The sequence below is a fragment of the Pinus tabuliformis genome, chromosome 8, assembly GCF_031772625.1.
Source record: "Pinus tabuliformis cultivar Carrire ecotype Pingquan chromosome 8, CPIR1, whole genome shotgun sequence".
Classification (NCBI taxonomy): domain Eukaryota; kingdom Viridiplantae; phylum Streptophyta; class Pinopsida; order Pinales; family Pinaceae; genus Pinus; species Pinus tabuliformis.
The window spans coordinates 266,163,093-266,178,629 of NC_142294.1; the positions used below are offsets into that span (position 1 = coordinate 266,163,093).

Here is a 15,537-nt window from a genome sequence, read left to right on the forward strand (position 1 = left end):
AGTGAGGAAATGAGGTAAATGAGATGTTCTGGAATCACAAATCAAGTTTAAAAACAAATAGCATCATATACTACTTTGGACACACAACATGAAAAAAAATATTTGTTCATTAAAGTTTCATGAAATGATTCATTCAGTTAATAATGGATCTCTGTAATGAGTACATAAAGGTATTTCAATATGAAAACGAATCCTTCTATCCCGGATCCCCTCTGAACGAGAAATAGGGTCATTTATAAGAGTTTTTCAAAAATAATGGTTCAAAGGTAATTGTCTTTAAATTAAGAAACATTAAAATTTTAAATAACTTAAATGATAAAATAAATCATACGAGTGCCTCCTCATTTCAATACACAACTTGGTTTCCTTTGACGTTTTGGGCATTGCAACTGGTGATGAACTCTAAGCTCCCTAATTTTTAGATTTAGTTAATTGAGGAATATTAAACCCCACTTCGACCCATTCTTGAAGTTGATCAGTGACTTTGCTACATGGGCTGAACTGCTTGGATAGATGTCTTCGAACTTTAGTGATCTTATCCCATTCCAATAGCGATAACCATGGTACATTCATGTATTTCACTACTACCACCATTAACTAATACTTAAGTTAGTAGCGGTTTGCCGGGACGCTCTATATCACTTTATCTATCCCCAAATAATATGTTGAAATCTCTGCACAAAGCATTGAGTAGTAATTGAGGTGAAATAACCTCTTCACTAACAATTGAAAAACAACCGAGATTGTGCTAAGTGGCTTTCAACTTCCCATAAAACACTACATCCTCTATTAGCCAATTTTCCTTTACCCAAAAGGAAGGCATCTCAAATTTACCTAAATAATTCCATTCAATTTTGAAATTTTTAATGTGCTTTTAACCTTCTCGAATTTACTTCCATGATTAGCACACACCCGTGATTTTCTTTTATCATGGACAAAGAGAAGATGGAATCATCCCTTTTAGGTAAATTCTTGTATGTCAATGTTTCATCCTCGAGATTATTACTAAGATCTATGAGACGGTTAACATCTTTAAATCTCTCCTCAAGAACATAAGAGATATTTTTTGTCTCTAGATTGACATTCTTTATTATCACTTTTTCAAAATCTATCGAAATCATAACATAAGAACAAATTTTAGGAATATTTCGTATTGATTTCCCTTCATATTTCTTCCTGGGCTTGAATGAATAAATGTCTCCTAGTAGATGGTACATTAATGACCTCCTACAAGGACATTATTTTTCTTTTCTTATCCTTTAGGGTGTTTCTTATTTGCTCGGTCATTTCATTTTTATGTTGTGCTTATATAACTCCCCCTTTTTAAGTTTGTTCTTTATCAAGCCTTAGATCAATCAACTCCTAGTATAACTACAAAGATTTCAACTAGAAGAAGTTTAAGCTTTATATTTTCGATGTCTTGGGAGTGGTGAGAGCTTTGTTAATATCCTCCTTATATTCTCCGATGGCACTTAGATATTGCTTCTCTTTCACTCCAAATTCATCCCTTAAATTTTTCATTTGGGTTTGTTGTTCTCTGAGCTCTTTATCATTTTCTTCAAGGGCGTCCTACATTGCTTGCAATTTAATTTCAATTTCCTCTCGCTTTTCAAATGTTTGTATGAAGACATTAGCATCATAGTTCAAGATTTTTGCGACTGCCTTAAAAATTCTTATTTCTTTTTCTTTGTCTTATAATAATTTCTCAAAGCACCTGAAAACTTTGGGTTGCCTGAATTATTTTACTATTCTATCTTAAATCTCCTTTATCCAATTAACCCTAGTTTTGAAGGTGACTCATGCAATGTAGAGTTTTTCGGAGACATTTTTAAGCATGACCTGCATTTTCGTGTTACTATTAGTAGATTTAAGTAACTACCTAGCCTCGATCTCACCCATTTTCTTGAGCCAGTTCAACATATCAAATTTTGATAGCTTGAACAAATTAATGGCCATGAAGGAAACCCTGGAACTAACTAATTGTTGGTTCTCTTCAATTTAAGTTTTTTCCACAATCATATTGAAAGTATTGTTTTTAAAATTGGTAGATTAAATAAACCTCGACACAATTGTGGGAGCCATCTCATCTAATGTCATTATTTCAACCACCTAGGCCTGTTGAGTTAGTAATATTGACTCATTTACTAGAGTGTCTATTGAACTTCCTTTAATGAAGTTATGTCTGACATCTTAGGCTTTCCCTCCTGAATATTTGGGTCAATCTTTTTTGATAGTTTGTTGTGTTTCTTTAGTTAACTGCTTTACTGCCTCTTCAAAATCTTTGATATTGATTTCCGCACCTTCTCTCATTTTACCAATGTGTTCTAATCCTTCTAGCTAAAACAAGTCAGACATACTTTTCATAGCAGGGGGAAATGTCATTGTTAAAGGTTGACAAGATTCAACATTGGAAGTCTGAGTAGATATAGGTATAAGAGCTTGATCTTCCTTCCCATTTCCTTCTGCTCCTATTTTATGTTGTTCCATATTCACCTACATAAACACTTCGATCTGACCATTTGGGGGTAGAGACAAAGCATTAACTATTTTTTCACTTCTTTCCTAGTCTTATGAATATAGGGAAAGATACCTTCGTGTTTTCTCAAACTAGAAGTTATTCAATGGGGAGCAGAGTGCCAACAACCATTATGTACCAAACCAAACATAAGAATCTCTTTTTCAATATTGTCAATAGGATTCTTATTTTTAATGATAAGAAAAAAAATTGGATATGGATAACTAAAGTCTGCCTTTTTATTTTTTGAAACAAAATGAAGTTAGTTCACAATCATTAACTACCTTAAATATTTGTAACAAAATATTAAGGGAGCAATGAATTTAGGAAAGCAGTAAGGTTCCTTTTCAAAACCATACATCCTAATCACATAATAATCAGAGTAAAAGAACCAAAAACCAATATTATTCTCTTCGTTCAACCTTAAAATCCTCCTTTCGTCTTGAGATATTCTATTTGCGTATTTCCAATGTAATTTGATTATCAAATAAAAGGAAAAATTGTTAATGTACTAGTGGTAACCATAAGGGGCATGACCTTGACATATGAGATCTATCTGTTGATAGATGTTTGTTTCCCTTTTATCTTTGTCTTTAATGGTATGTAACAACTTGGTAGGCAAGAAATAGGTAAGATAATTGAACATGATTAGATGTACTAAATAAATGAAATCACAAAACGCCCTTAAATGGATCAACAATGGTAAGGTCAACAACAATAGCTCTAGCCAAAGACATAGGAAATTGATGACAATCTTGTTAGGGTTGGAAGTTATGAAAAAAATAGCCAAAAATATGGTTTCATCCATTTTTAAGTCATTTACGAGACAAAATATGATGGAAAAAGGTGAGGTTAGAATCTGGATAAGGGTTTCAGTGAACTAGTGGATAAGGGAAATTCTAATTTCTGTTCCCGGCTAGGGTTTTTAAGTATCTTTTTTAAGAATTAGGGTTTGTATTCTTTCACCCAAGTTATAAAATATTGGTTGAGTCCTTTATCTCTAATATCAATGCCCAAGATGGGTAGGTCCAACAGTTTAGAAAGAACAACTTCATTAATCTCCAAGAAAACTAATTATTTCCTAGCGAGACAATAGTTTGAGATTTTGACTTGAATTATTTAGCTGAGAGTAGAATAGAGTCCGGTTCAAAATGAATAAGAGGTAGGGTAGTAGCTAAAACACCAAATTGGTTAAGATAATCATTATCTTATATTTTATGAGAGGAGACATTAAGAGTTTGTTTTAACGTTAAAATGTTAGTAAGATGGGTTTAGGTATATCTATCTCCTACTAGTTCATTGATACAGACCTCTTTCAAGAGTTATTTGAAGATTTTAACATTTTTCATATTAAACTAACTTTAAAATGCGAGGTAAAAGAACTGGGTAGCCAGTGGGAACTTTCTGGTAATAAGCAGGCAATGGGTCGAACTTAATTTCAAGCTTTGCGTAGCAATGACCATTGCTATGGTAGAAAGGCTACAAAGTGAAATGCAGCGAAAACCAAATCGTGTGAGAACAAATGAGCTTGAATGTTAGTGGAAGGGGGTATTTAATTCAAAATGTTGTGTTTAATGTACAGCCCACACCCATCATAATATAATTAAATGGGATTAATTATGATAAAAAATCAACACACCATCCCATCCATCGTGTCCGGTGAGGGCAAGTGCTATTTCATGGACTATAGCATTATTAATGCTCCCTTACATCACTGTCATTCCGTGGGCATAGACGGTAGTACAATCACGCTGACACCCCGGATTATTTCTGGACAAGCGCTTTCCGGTAAATCATACCACGGATAACCACCATGTACAATACATAAAACCATACCATGCTATGCTATGCATCTGGACGGGGCATCTGAGATGTGACGCGCTGATAGCATGACCATACCATGCTATGCTATGCATCTGGACGGGGCATCTGAGATGTGACGCACTGAGCAACCATGTTACTCCATGTTAACCGAACCATTCAAATTCAAATTCGAAATTTGAACTGGTGAATCCGCCCCGCCAAATTCGAAGTTTGAACTGGTGAACCCGCCCGGCCCAAATTCAAAATTTGAACATCGATAATTTCTATATCTCGCATTTCAAGTCGTCTAGCATCATGGTTCAGGGCGGGCACGAGACATATATCCGGAATTCCTTCCTGGGGCAGCGCATTACCGCCGGTGGAAGCCCGGACGAGAAGAAATTCAGCGGCGTGGGCATAAGCCTCATGGGCAACCACAACGCTGTAACGGACGTTGTCATCTTTTCGGCTGCTGTGGGGATTACAGTGACAGGTCAAGCCAATATCCTCACAGGAGTTCACTGTTATAACAAGGCCACAGGCTTCGGAGGAGTTGGAATCAAACTAATGCTCGGTGGATTGACTCAGATCTGAGGAACATCGGTTCTTATTTGGATTATAGAGCTCATTCTTCATGCACTCCATGGCAACAAATTTGGGAAAGCTGAGAGAATCGTTGCTCTCACAGAACAAAAAGGTACCTACAATGCCTCTGTTTACAGTCAGGCTCCCCCATATGATTACCTCTACTGTGGTTCCTCGCTGTACGGTGACCTGAATCCTCAGAGAATGAGAGAGTGGATGGCTTATCATGCCAAATTCTTTGGCCCTAGATCGCACTTTGTTTTTCACGATGCTGGTGGAGTCCATTCCCAAGTTAGAAAGGTGTTGGAGCCATGGATTCGAGCAGGTCGTGTGACGTTGCAGGATGTAACAGAGCAGGAACAATATGACGGGTATTACCATAATCAGTTCCTCATTGTGAACGATTGTTTGCACAGGTACAAATTCATGGCAAATTGGACTTTTTTCTTCGATGTAGATGAGTATCTCTATATTCCTCGGCGGAAAACACTGCAATATGTGTTGAATAAGCTCTCTGGCTATACCCAATTCACCATTGAGCAATATTCCATGTCTAACAAGCTCTGCTTGCAGAATAAACTGGCCAGCATCTCGGCTAACAGTACTTATTCCAGGTAATAGTCATTATGGTTTCTATTAATCCGAAGAAAAAATTCGAATATGTTTTTGGGGTTTGAAATTCAATGTGATAATTCTGTTGCGTAGGGAATGGGGATTTGAAAAGTTATTATTCAGGGATGTGGAGAGAGGCATAAGGAGAGATCGCAAGTATGCAGTGCAGGCAAGAAATGTGTACACAACTGGCGTTCACATGTCTGAGAATGTGATGGGGAAAACACAGCACAAGACAGAGGGTTTGATGAGATTCTATCATTATCATGACACCATCACCAGTAGAGGAGAGCTGTGCAGGGAATTTGTGAAATCATCGATGAGAAAGAACGTGAGTTGGGTGGGAGGCATTCCGTATGTATATGATGGCACCATGAAAGCTGTTGCTCAATCCATTAAAAAATTCGAGAGAGACATGATGGGATCCCAGCTCGCATCCATTCAGCAGTGAGCGATTATGTTGGGAAAATTCTGCAAATTGATAAAAGCAAGTACCATTTATGAAAGACCAAATCATTGCAAGAGCTTTGATTTGATCAGGCCGAAATCCAGAGCTCATCAGACTTAGTGTTTAGTGATCGTACCATTCTTTCTAACTCTTGAGCCTGCATCTATCTCTTGTAAATTTCCATGCTTGTTTACCGCGGGGGCGGGATTCTGCCCTGCCCTGCCCGGCCCCGGCATGGTTGATGCATGTAGGTTTATGGTACTGTATTCTTTTGTAAAGTATGAAATTTCAATTTGAGTGGACTTTGCTGCTCCCCGCCATCATTTGTTCACAGATCACTCTCACCTCACCTCACTTTGTACTGTCTTTCACACCACGAGATCCTCGCTTTCAATACCATGCGTTTGGTGGATGACTGGAATCGGTTCATTTCCTTTTCTGTTCTACTATCAATAATAGTATTGCCAGAAATTTGACATTATATGTTACAAAAGTGGATTTCATTTCATTTTCTGTTCTACTATTAGTAGTATTGCCAGAATTGTTTTATAAATTGTTATGACATTATAGGTTACAAAAGCGGAATTTAAAGTTAAACGGAAAAACTAATTTCCTTCGTACTTATTTGTATAATATTCTTTAACATATATGAAAACTCTCTCTTTTATATATATATAGTATTTTATAAAAATTAAAAAATATATAATTATCCACTAGTCACCGTAACACATTTTTTCACCTAATCGTCTACAACTCTGAAATTCAATTGCGTCATACAGCACGGGCATGTCTATGCATAAAATAGATTAATCATTCAGCCATGGTTAAAAACTGTTATCTTACAATCCTACCTCCATCCATTGGTTTAAAACGTCAACCCTTTGGATTTCAGTAAATAAAATTCACCTTTGGGACACCACCGAGGATATTAAACTTAGATTTGAGATACTATTGTATTGAATTTTACATTTACAATTTTATTGGTCAATGGTTTAAACGTTACAGTTTTATTTAAGTCTAATCTGTGTTATCATCATTTAACACATTTTAATTTATGATTCGAGAGGGTTTTAAAAATGGTTTGTTTGGTAAGGAAATAATTTAACAATTTAAAATCTAGAGGTATTTTATAAGAATAAAAAGTTATCTTTTTAAATAATGTTGATGAGTCACTCAGCATTTGTCAATAACAATGATTTTTAAATAATGTTGTTGAGTCATTTTACATTTGCCAATAACAATAAGTGCATAACAACCAATAACGGTTGTCTCAGTATTGGTTTGACAATTGAATTATGATAGGTTTACCTACTTTTCAAAAAAAAAAAAAAATATAAGCATACACCAGTACATTTGAGGATAACAACCTGTGATCGTTGTCCCACTGCTGCTTTCACAACTGAGTTATTATATGTTTTCCTACTATTAAAAAGATAATTAAAAAAAATCAATTTATGAATAAGTGTACTTGGAAGAAGGTTTTAAAATATTTAATGCATTTGAGGATAACAACCTGTGATGTGATCGTTGTCCCACTGCTGCTTTCACAACTGAGTTATTATAGGTTTTCCTACTATTAAAAAGATAATTAAAAAAAATCAATTTATGAATAAGTGTACTTGGAAGAAGGTTTTAAAATATTTAATGAGAACCGCTCATTAATAACCATTTTAGATCCATCTTAACTCCGAAACTACCAAGAATCTAGAGGGATCGAATTTCTTTGCACCTTAAGTAAATCTATGGGGTTCAAAGGTTTACTACCTCTCCTCCTTTCTGTAACTGGAACCTTGGATCTCTCATTTTCCACAGATTTCACATTATTTCCATCACCAATTGAGCTGCTCCCAAGACAAATAGATATATAACTTAGAAAAAAAAATATTAAATATATAATTTTTATATGCTTATTAATTAAATTTAAATCTAAAATTATGAAATATAATAATTATGAATTTGAATCATTATTTTAATTTATATGACCAAATAAAATTTAATAAATAACCATATATAATTAACATTTCAAAAAAATTAAACTAAAGCTATTTAAAAAAAAGCTTATATTAATATGTAATTCTTTTAATGGGAAAAAATCAATAATCACATGAAATTAAATAATTATAAATTTAAGCTTTCTTATTAAAATTTAACACAGTTATAAATTAATTATTTATAATACTACATTCATATTTATTTTCAATTTCAAAAAAATATTTTAATAATTAAATCTCCATTTATAGATTCATGAAGTAGGGTCACAATTATTTTTTTTATTTGGACAACTTCTTAAATTTGATACCAAGATTATTTTGTAGTGTTTTTTATATTTGATAAATTATAGTCTACTATTAAAGATGATTACTAATCGTGTTAAGAGGTGTTTTCGAGTTTTATATGACAGATATTTGCAACAAAATTTTATTTAGACAATTTCTTAAATTTGATAATAAAATTATCTTGTAGTACTTTTTGTATTTGGTAAATTTTATTATTATATTATTAGAGTTGATTACTAATGGCTTTGAGAGGTTTTAAATTTGATAATAAAATTGTCTTGCAGTGCTTTTTATATTTGATAAATTATATTATATTATTAAAATTGATTATTATTTATGTTGAGAAGTGTTTTCAAGTTTTATATGAAATAGATATTTGTAATGTTATGTGATTTAAATATTAAGATTAGGTAAAATAAAAATTAAAAAGTAATTTTTGGGTTTAGGTTTTGAGAAGTCATGATTTTTCTTATAGTATTTGTTATGATGAAACAAAAGTTTGAAGAAATTTATTATGAAATGCAAGCATATTACTTTAGATCCATCTTAACTTTTAAATTGATACGTCAATACTTAATAAATTTAAATTTAAAATCAATTAAACTGGTTTTAAAGCTATAATAAAAACAACGATATTACCCATCGATAAATGTGGGTGATATCAAAGATTCCATCAAAAATTGTTTTTTTGGTACATTGTCATAAAAAGGCATTAATAAACGATTAAATTGTACATCGGTAGAGTCAATAAATTAACTTGGTTCAGTGAAGCTGATTTAGCCCCTTACGGTATTTTTCATCCTGGGCACGCACTTCCCTTTCATCCAATGCATTGCGGGGGAGGAACATACATACGAGGTCTGCTAGTCTGCTCTTTCGAAAAGTTAGTCTGCTCCTCCGTCGATTTATATGATCCAATCCAGCTTATTTTTATCCCCTTCCCCCAGTATTGGTTTGGTCTAACTTGGGGAGATACGGCTAATGAATCACTATAAATAAAGTACCTAATACGCCTATCCCAACACGCCTATTGCAATAAGTTGTGGTTAGCTCAGCAATTGCCCTCTCACTCATTACTGAAAGTTGACGGAATGTGATTAAACGAATCTTTGGTTTAAGCACCTTTCCCCGTTCATTATTGAGAAGGGCTGGTTAATTAACTGATTTAAAGTGAACTGCTTCTTTCTAAAAGTTCCTCTCCTCATGGTGAGACCCCAATGGGTCTTGAACTGATGGACAAATAAAGCTAGGAGGTGTATTTGACTAGCAATTGTCTCAAAATGTGCAAACATAGGTCGATAGGTTTTTTAAATTGGAAAAATGATATGAGGAACGCATTTGCATAATATGTATTGGAAAATTTAAATTTTATATAGATATTGTAAAAGATAATATTTTAGTTTTATGGATCCTGGAGTTCGAAAGCATACCAGTGAAGTTCTTAGACTATCTTGTTCTTGAAGGGCAACATGGACACCAGATTCGACCTCTAGAAACTCAGATCAATGTCATAGCTCAAACCTGAGAGAATAACAAGGATACTTTTAAATTCAAGTGAGTTAGAAACTACCTCCTCAATTTTGGGAAGAAAAGAGTTATAAATTAAATGTAGTCTTCAACAAATGTGAAACTTATAATATTTAAAAAACAAATAAAAAATAAAGAAACTTATGCAAATAGTTACATGCATCCATTGCAAAGTACATCCATCACACAAAAAAAAATCCATCATACACCACTAAATAACAAAAAACCAAATTTATAAAAAATATTAATAATATTCAAATTATAAAGTGAATTGACTTTAGAAAATTGCTAGATTCAACTCTCTTGCTCGTGAATTTGGCGTGTTCATATAATGATAACGGAACAATAAATGTAAGTCAAAATGTGACAAATTTATAAAATAAAATAAATTTTATTTTACCAAAATCACAACGGTCAAATTCAATATTCAAGCTTCCATACATGAGAATTGTAGATTTTTCCTTGGCCAACACACAAATTATGAAGGGCAGATTGTCTACAACTAAATTTCCTATATCGGCTTGCAGCTGGAAAGTTCCAAGAAAACTAAAAATCTTCTGAACCACAAGACTAAATTCATTGCATGCTCAAGTATATCATGCTCCATGATTAATAACTAGGCATACCATATACAAATCTACAACTCTTTTCTAGTGTCCTGAATAAGTATGAAAGGATTTACAGTTACATGTGCTAGTTATAACATTGTAAATTCCCCAGGATTCCCAAGATTGAAAGGACCAACATGCCTCCATAAGTCACATAAGGCATTCAACCTTCGGGGTTTCCAAGGAAGTGTTTGTAGTTAATTTTTATTTGAGAAGTGAAAGAAAACAGTACCATATTACTTCCAACAACACGGAGCGATAAACAATGGACCAATATTTCTGCTGCAATTGTCAACTTACCAGATCATAAACGAACTAGAATCTCTGTGTATGTTTCCCATCTCCATAGAATGTCAAAGGCTCCTTGCACAAAGGCTATACATAATAATAAGGAATTTATCAAAATTATCTTAGACAAGAAAAAGGAATAAATCCCAAATTAACTCACTATAGAAAGAAAAGATTAAGCACAAAGGAACTAGAAAATAATTAAGGCACATAATCAAAAGGTTATACAAAGGCCCTAAGTGAATAGAAAAGCATAATTCAAAAAGATAAATGATTATAATCATTTGGGGAAATCATCAAAGCAGTGGAAAAAAAATTGTCTTAAGCAAAAGCACCATTAAGTGCAATAATACAATATTACAAACATAAGAAATCCAAATACTTCCCAAAGTTCCATAATACCTGCCAAAGTTCCTTAAATACATGCTTCTTCTTACTGAACCATATAAGATGTTTTTTAATGACCCTGTGAATGACTTATTACTTCATATAATTTTCGGGTAAATATAATTTTCAAAGATTTCTATTAGAATAATTAGGTTTCTATTCGGTATTTTGTGGTACCTATCAAACTACTAAAGGATTGCTAACCTTTATTGGACTATGTCTTGCAATAAAAAATCTCTAGGCCTTTTGAAAAACACACCAAATAGTACGACACTTTTGAATAGGAACCAAGCTAAAAAGAAAAATCAAAGTACCAATAAACAGATAATGTAGCTCTAGATTTTTCTTCAAGGAGAATCATCGTATGGTCTACAACTACACAACCTATGTAACACCAACATTCAATGCATAATACAACTACAAAGTTATGAGATCATAGCCTTGAGAGTCTGGGAAGAAAATCAATAACTTACCTGAGCAACAAAATTACTTACAATCTAACCATCATCAAGGCACATTCGCAGACTGTATGTATTGAAAATTTGAGAAATATGAACTTGAAAGCACGATATCAAATAAGTATCTTGGCAAGTGTGATGTGAAATAAGGTTTAATATATTTAGATTTAATACAGATATTAAGACAAACTCAGATTCACAATACACCTCAACATTTGCTCCCCTGTGATAATCCATTGTTAGAGTTTCGGTTGTTTTCTTACCCTCATCATAGCAACTGCGGACTCTTGAATATCACCATGAAAACGATAATTCTTTTAGTTTTCAATACAAGGAAAACATCGAACAATAATTGAAAATAAAACATGGTGACTGCCTTCATCCAAGGTAAGTCCGATAAGAAACTAATCGATGGGATTAACATTGCTCCAATATGCTTCAGTTTGAGGATGTTCAAGAGGATCTCCATAAAACTCACTTGTACTTGTAAGCAAAAAGCATGCCCCAACATGCTTGGAAAGTCCGAGCATGTTCAAGGTTCCCAGAACATTAGTTTTGTAAAGCTCGAGTTAAGGATTCAGAGCAAAACATAACAATTTTATAAAAAAAAAATACTGAATAGAAACCTCCATTGTGAAAAATAGCAAGATCTACAGAAATTTACTTAAAAAGCATAGATTCATTTCATATTTCGATGAGTAAAGGATATGATAGTATTCACATGATTATGTTTGTAATGCACAGGGGAAGCATCACAAGCCAAATGGTAGATTTTATCAACCTCCAACAATAAGGATTCCAGAACATCATGCCTTATCAGTTCAAACCTTAGATTGCCAAAATGATGCAAAACATTCTCCTTTCTTCATGTAAAGAAATCGTCAACAATAATAACATTGTCACCTCTTTTCATGAGCCTGTCAACTAGGTGACTTCCAACAAAGCCAACTCCTCCCATCACGACAACTCCCAGGGACTTTATTTTCAAACCTAGGGGCAATTATTTATTTTTTAGATGGAAATTAGATTGAACACGAAGTAGCAATAGTCGATGTGATTGCTTGGTATCGTAGATATTGAGTTTAGAAATGCCTATGGTTTTTGTAGTCGAGGTTGTATCTTGTGTCCATGCCCAAAAAGCTGCAGTATCTATGGTATAACATGATTCCACCCCATTCTTGGTTGCTTATTGTGCCTGTGTCGTATTCCAACCTGTCGTTTATGATATTAGTAAACATTCCATATCCCGCGACTTTGTCGGCGACAGTATCGACGTATCAAAAAATGTCATCTTTTTCTTTGTCATGAAGTCATGCACCATAAAACTCATGTTTAGTGCCATAAACTCCATGAAGAATTCAAACGGACTCTCCTGGAACTCTAGTGTAAAAATGGTGTGCACAGATGTCTCTGGGTGGCATAAAAATCTATGTACAGATGTCAGATAGACATGAGAAGTGTAGACTAAGACAAGAGGTGCACTGATTCAAAAGAGAGGCCTATCAACCTAAAGATAAGCAGTCAAATTACTTCATTCCCTCTCCTTGACTTATGGATGTATTTTTTCCATTTGGTATGTCGAGGAATTGAACCCTGAATGGTATCTTTGTTTGTTCATGCCCAGTTTCCGTATATGCGCACATCTTCCGTATATGCCCAGTTTCCGTATATGCACACACCTTCCGTATATGCCCAGTTTCCGTATATGCACACATCTTCCGTATATGCCCAGTTTCCGTATATGCACACATCTTCCGTATATGCCCAGTTTCCGTATATGCGCACATCTTCTGTATGCCCACATCTTCCGTATATGCCCAGTTTCCGTATATGCCCAGTTTCCGTATATGCGCACATCTTCCGTATATGCCCAGTTTCCGTATATGCGCACATCTTCCATATATGCCCAGTTTCCCTATATGCTCACATCTTCCGTATATGCCCAGTTTCCGTATATGCACACATCTTTCGTATATGCCCAGTTTCCGTATATGCGCACATCTTCCGTATACGCCCAGTTTCCGTATACGCCCAGTTTCCGTATATGCACACATCTTCCGTATACGCCCAGTTTCCGTATATGCACACATCTTCCGTATATGCGCACATCTTCCGTATATGCCCAGTTTCCGTATATGCGCACATCTTCCGTATATGCCCAGTTTCCGTATATGCACACATCTTCCGTATATGCCCAGTTCCCGTATATGCCCACATCTTTCGTATATGCCCAGTTTCTGTATATGCGCACATCTTCCGTATATGCCCAGTTTCCGTATATGCCCAGTTTCCGTATATGCACACACCTTCCGTATATGCCCAGTTTCTGTATATGCACACATCTTCCGTATATGCCCAGTTTCCGTATATGCGCACATCTTCCGTATATGCCCAGTTTCCGTATATGCACACATCTTCCGTATATGCCCAGTTTCCGTATATGCGCACATCTTCCGTATATGCCCAGTTTCCGTATATGCTCACATCTTCCGTATATGCCCAGTTTCCGTATATGCACACATCTTCCGTATATGCCCAGTTTCCGTATATGCGCACATCTTCCGTATATGCCCAGTTTCCGTATACGCCCAGTTTCCGTATATGCACACATCTTCCGTATACGCCCAGTTTCCGTATATGCACACATCTTCCGTATATGCGCACATCTTCCATATATGCCCAGTTTCCGTATATGCGCACATCTTCCGTATATGCCCAGTTTCCGTATATGCACACATCTTCCGTATATGCCCAGTTTCCGTATATGCCCATATCTTCCGTATATGCCCAGTTTCCTTATATGCACACACCTTCCGTATATGCCCAGTTTCCGTATATGCCCAGTTTCCGTATATGCACACACCTTCCGTATATGCCCAGTTTCCGTATATGCACACACCTTCCGTATATGCCCAGTTTCCGTATATGCGCACATCTTCCGTATATGCCCAGTTTCCGTATATGCGCACATCTTCCGTATATGCCCAGTTTCCGTATATGCGCACATCTTCCGTATATGCCCAGTTTCCGTATAAGCCCAATTTCCGTATATGCACACATCTTTCGTATACGCCCAGTTTCCGTATATGCACACATCTTTCGTATATGCGCACATCTTCCGTATATGCCCAGTTTCCGTATATGCGCACATCTTCCGTATATGCCCAGTTTCCGTATATGCACACATCTTCCGTATATGCCCAGTTTCCGTATATGCCCACATCTTCCGTATATGCCCAGTTTCTGTATATGCCCAGTTTCCGTATATGCGCACATCTTCCGTATATGCCAAGTTTCCGTATATGCACACATCTTCCGTATATGCCCAGTTTCCGTATATGCACACATCTTCTGTATATGCCCAGTTTCCGTATATGCGCACATCTTCCGTATATGCCCAGTTTCCGTATATGCCCACATCTTCCGTATATGCCCAGTTTCCGTATATGCCCACATCTTCCGTATATGCCCAGTTTCCGTATATGCACACATCTTTCGTATATGCCCAATTTCCGTATATGCGCACATCTTCCGTATATGCCCAGTTTTCGTATATGCCCAATTTCCGTATATGCACACATCTTCCGTATATGCCCAGTTTCCGTATATGCGCACATCTTCCGTATATGCCCAGTTTCCGTATATGCCCACATCTTCCGTATATGCCCACATCTTCCGTATACGCCCAGTTTCCGTATATGCACACATCTTCCGTATATGCGCACATGTTCCATATATGCCCAGTTTCCGTATATGCGCACATCTTCCGTATATGCCCAGTTTCCGTATATGCACACACCTTCCGTATATGCCCAGTTTCCGTATATGCACACATCTTCCGTATATGCCCAGTTTTCGTATATGCGCACATCTTCCGTATATGCCCAGTTTCCGTATATGCGCACATCTTCCGTATATGCCCACATCTTCCATATATGCCCAGTTTCCGTATATGCCCAGTTTCCGTATATGCGCACATCTTCAGTATATGCCCAGTTTCCGTATATGCGCACATCTTCCGTATATGCCC

General features: G+C 35.6%; 1 pseudogene; it reads left to right on the forward strand.

Moving 5' to 3' along the window:
• Positions 1-4,633: 4,633 nt before the first annotated feature.
• On the forward strand, positions 4,634-5,966 carry LOC149235173 (galactan beta-1,4-galactosyltransferase GALS1 pseudogene; annotated as a pseudogene).
• Positions 5,967-15,537: the final 9,571 nt, after the last annotated feature.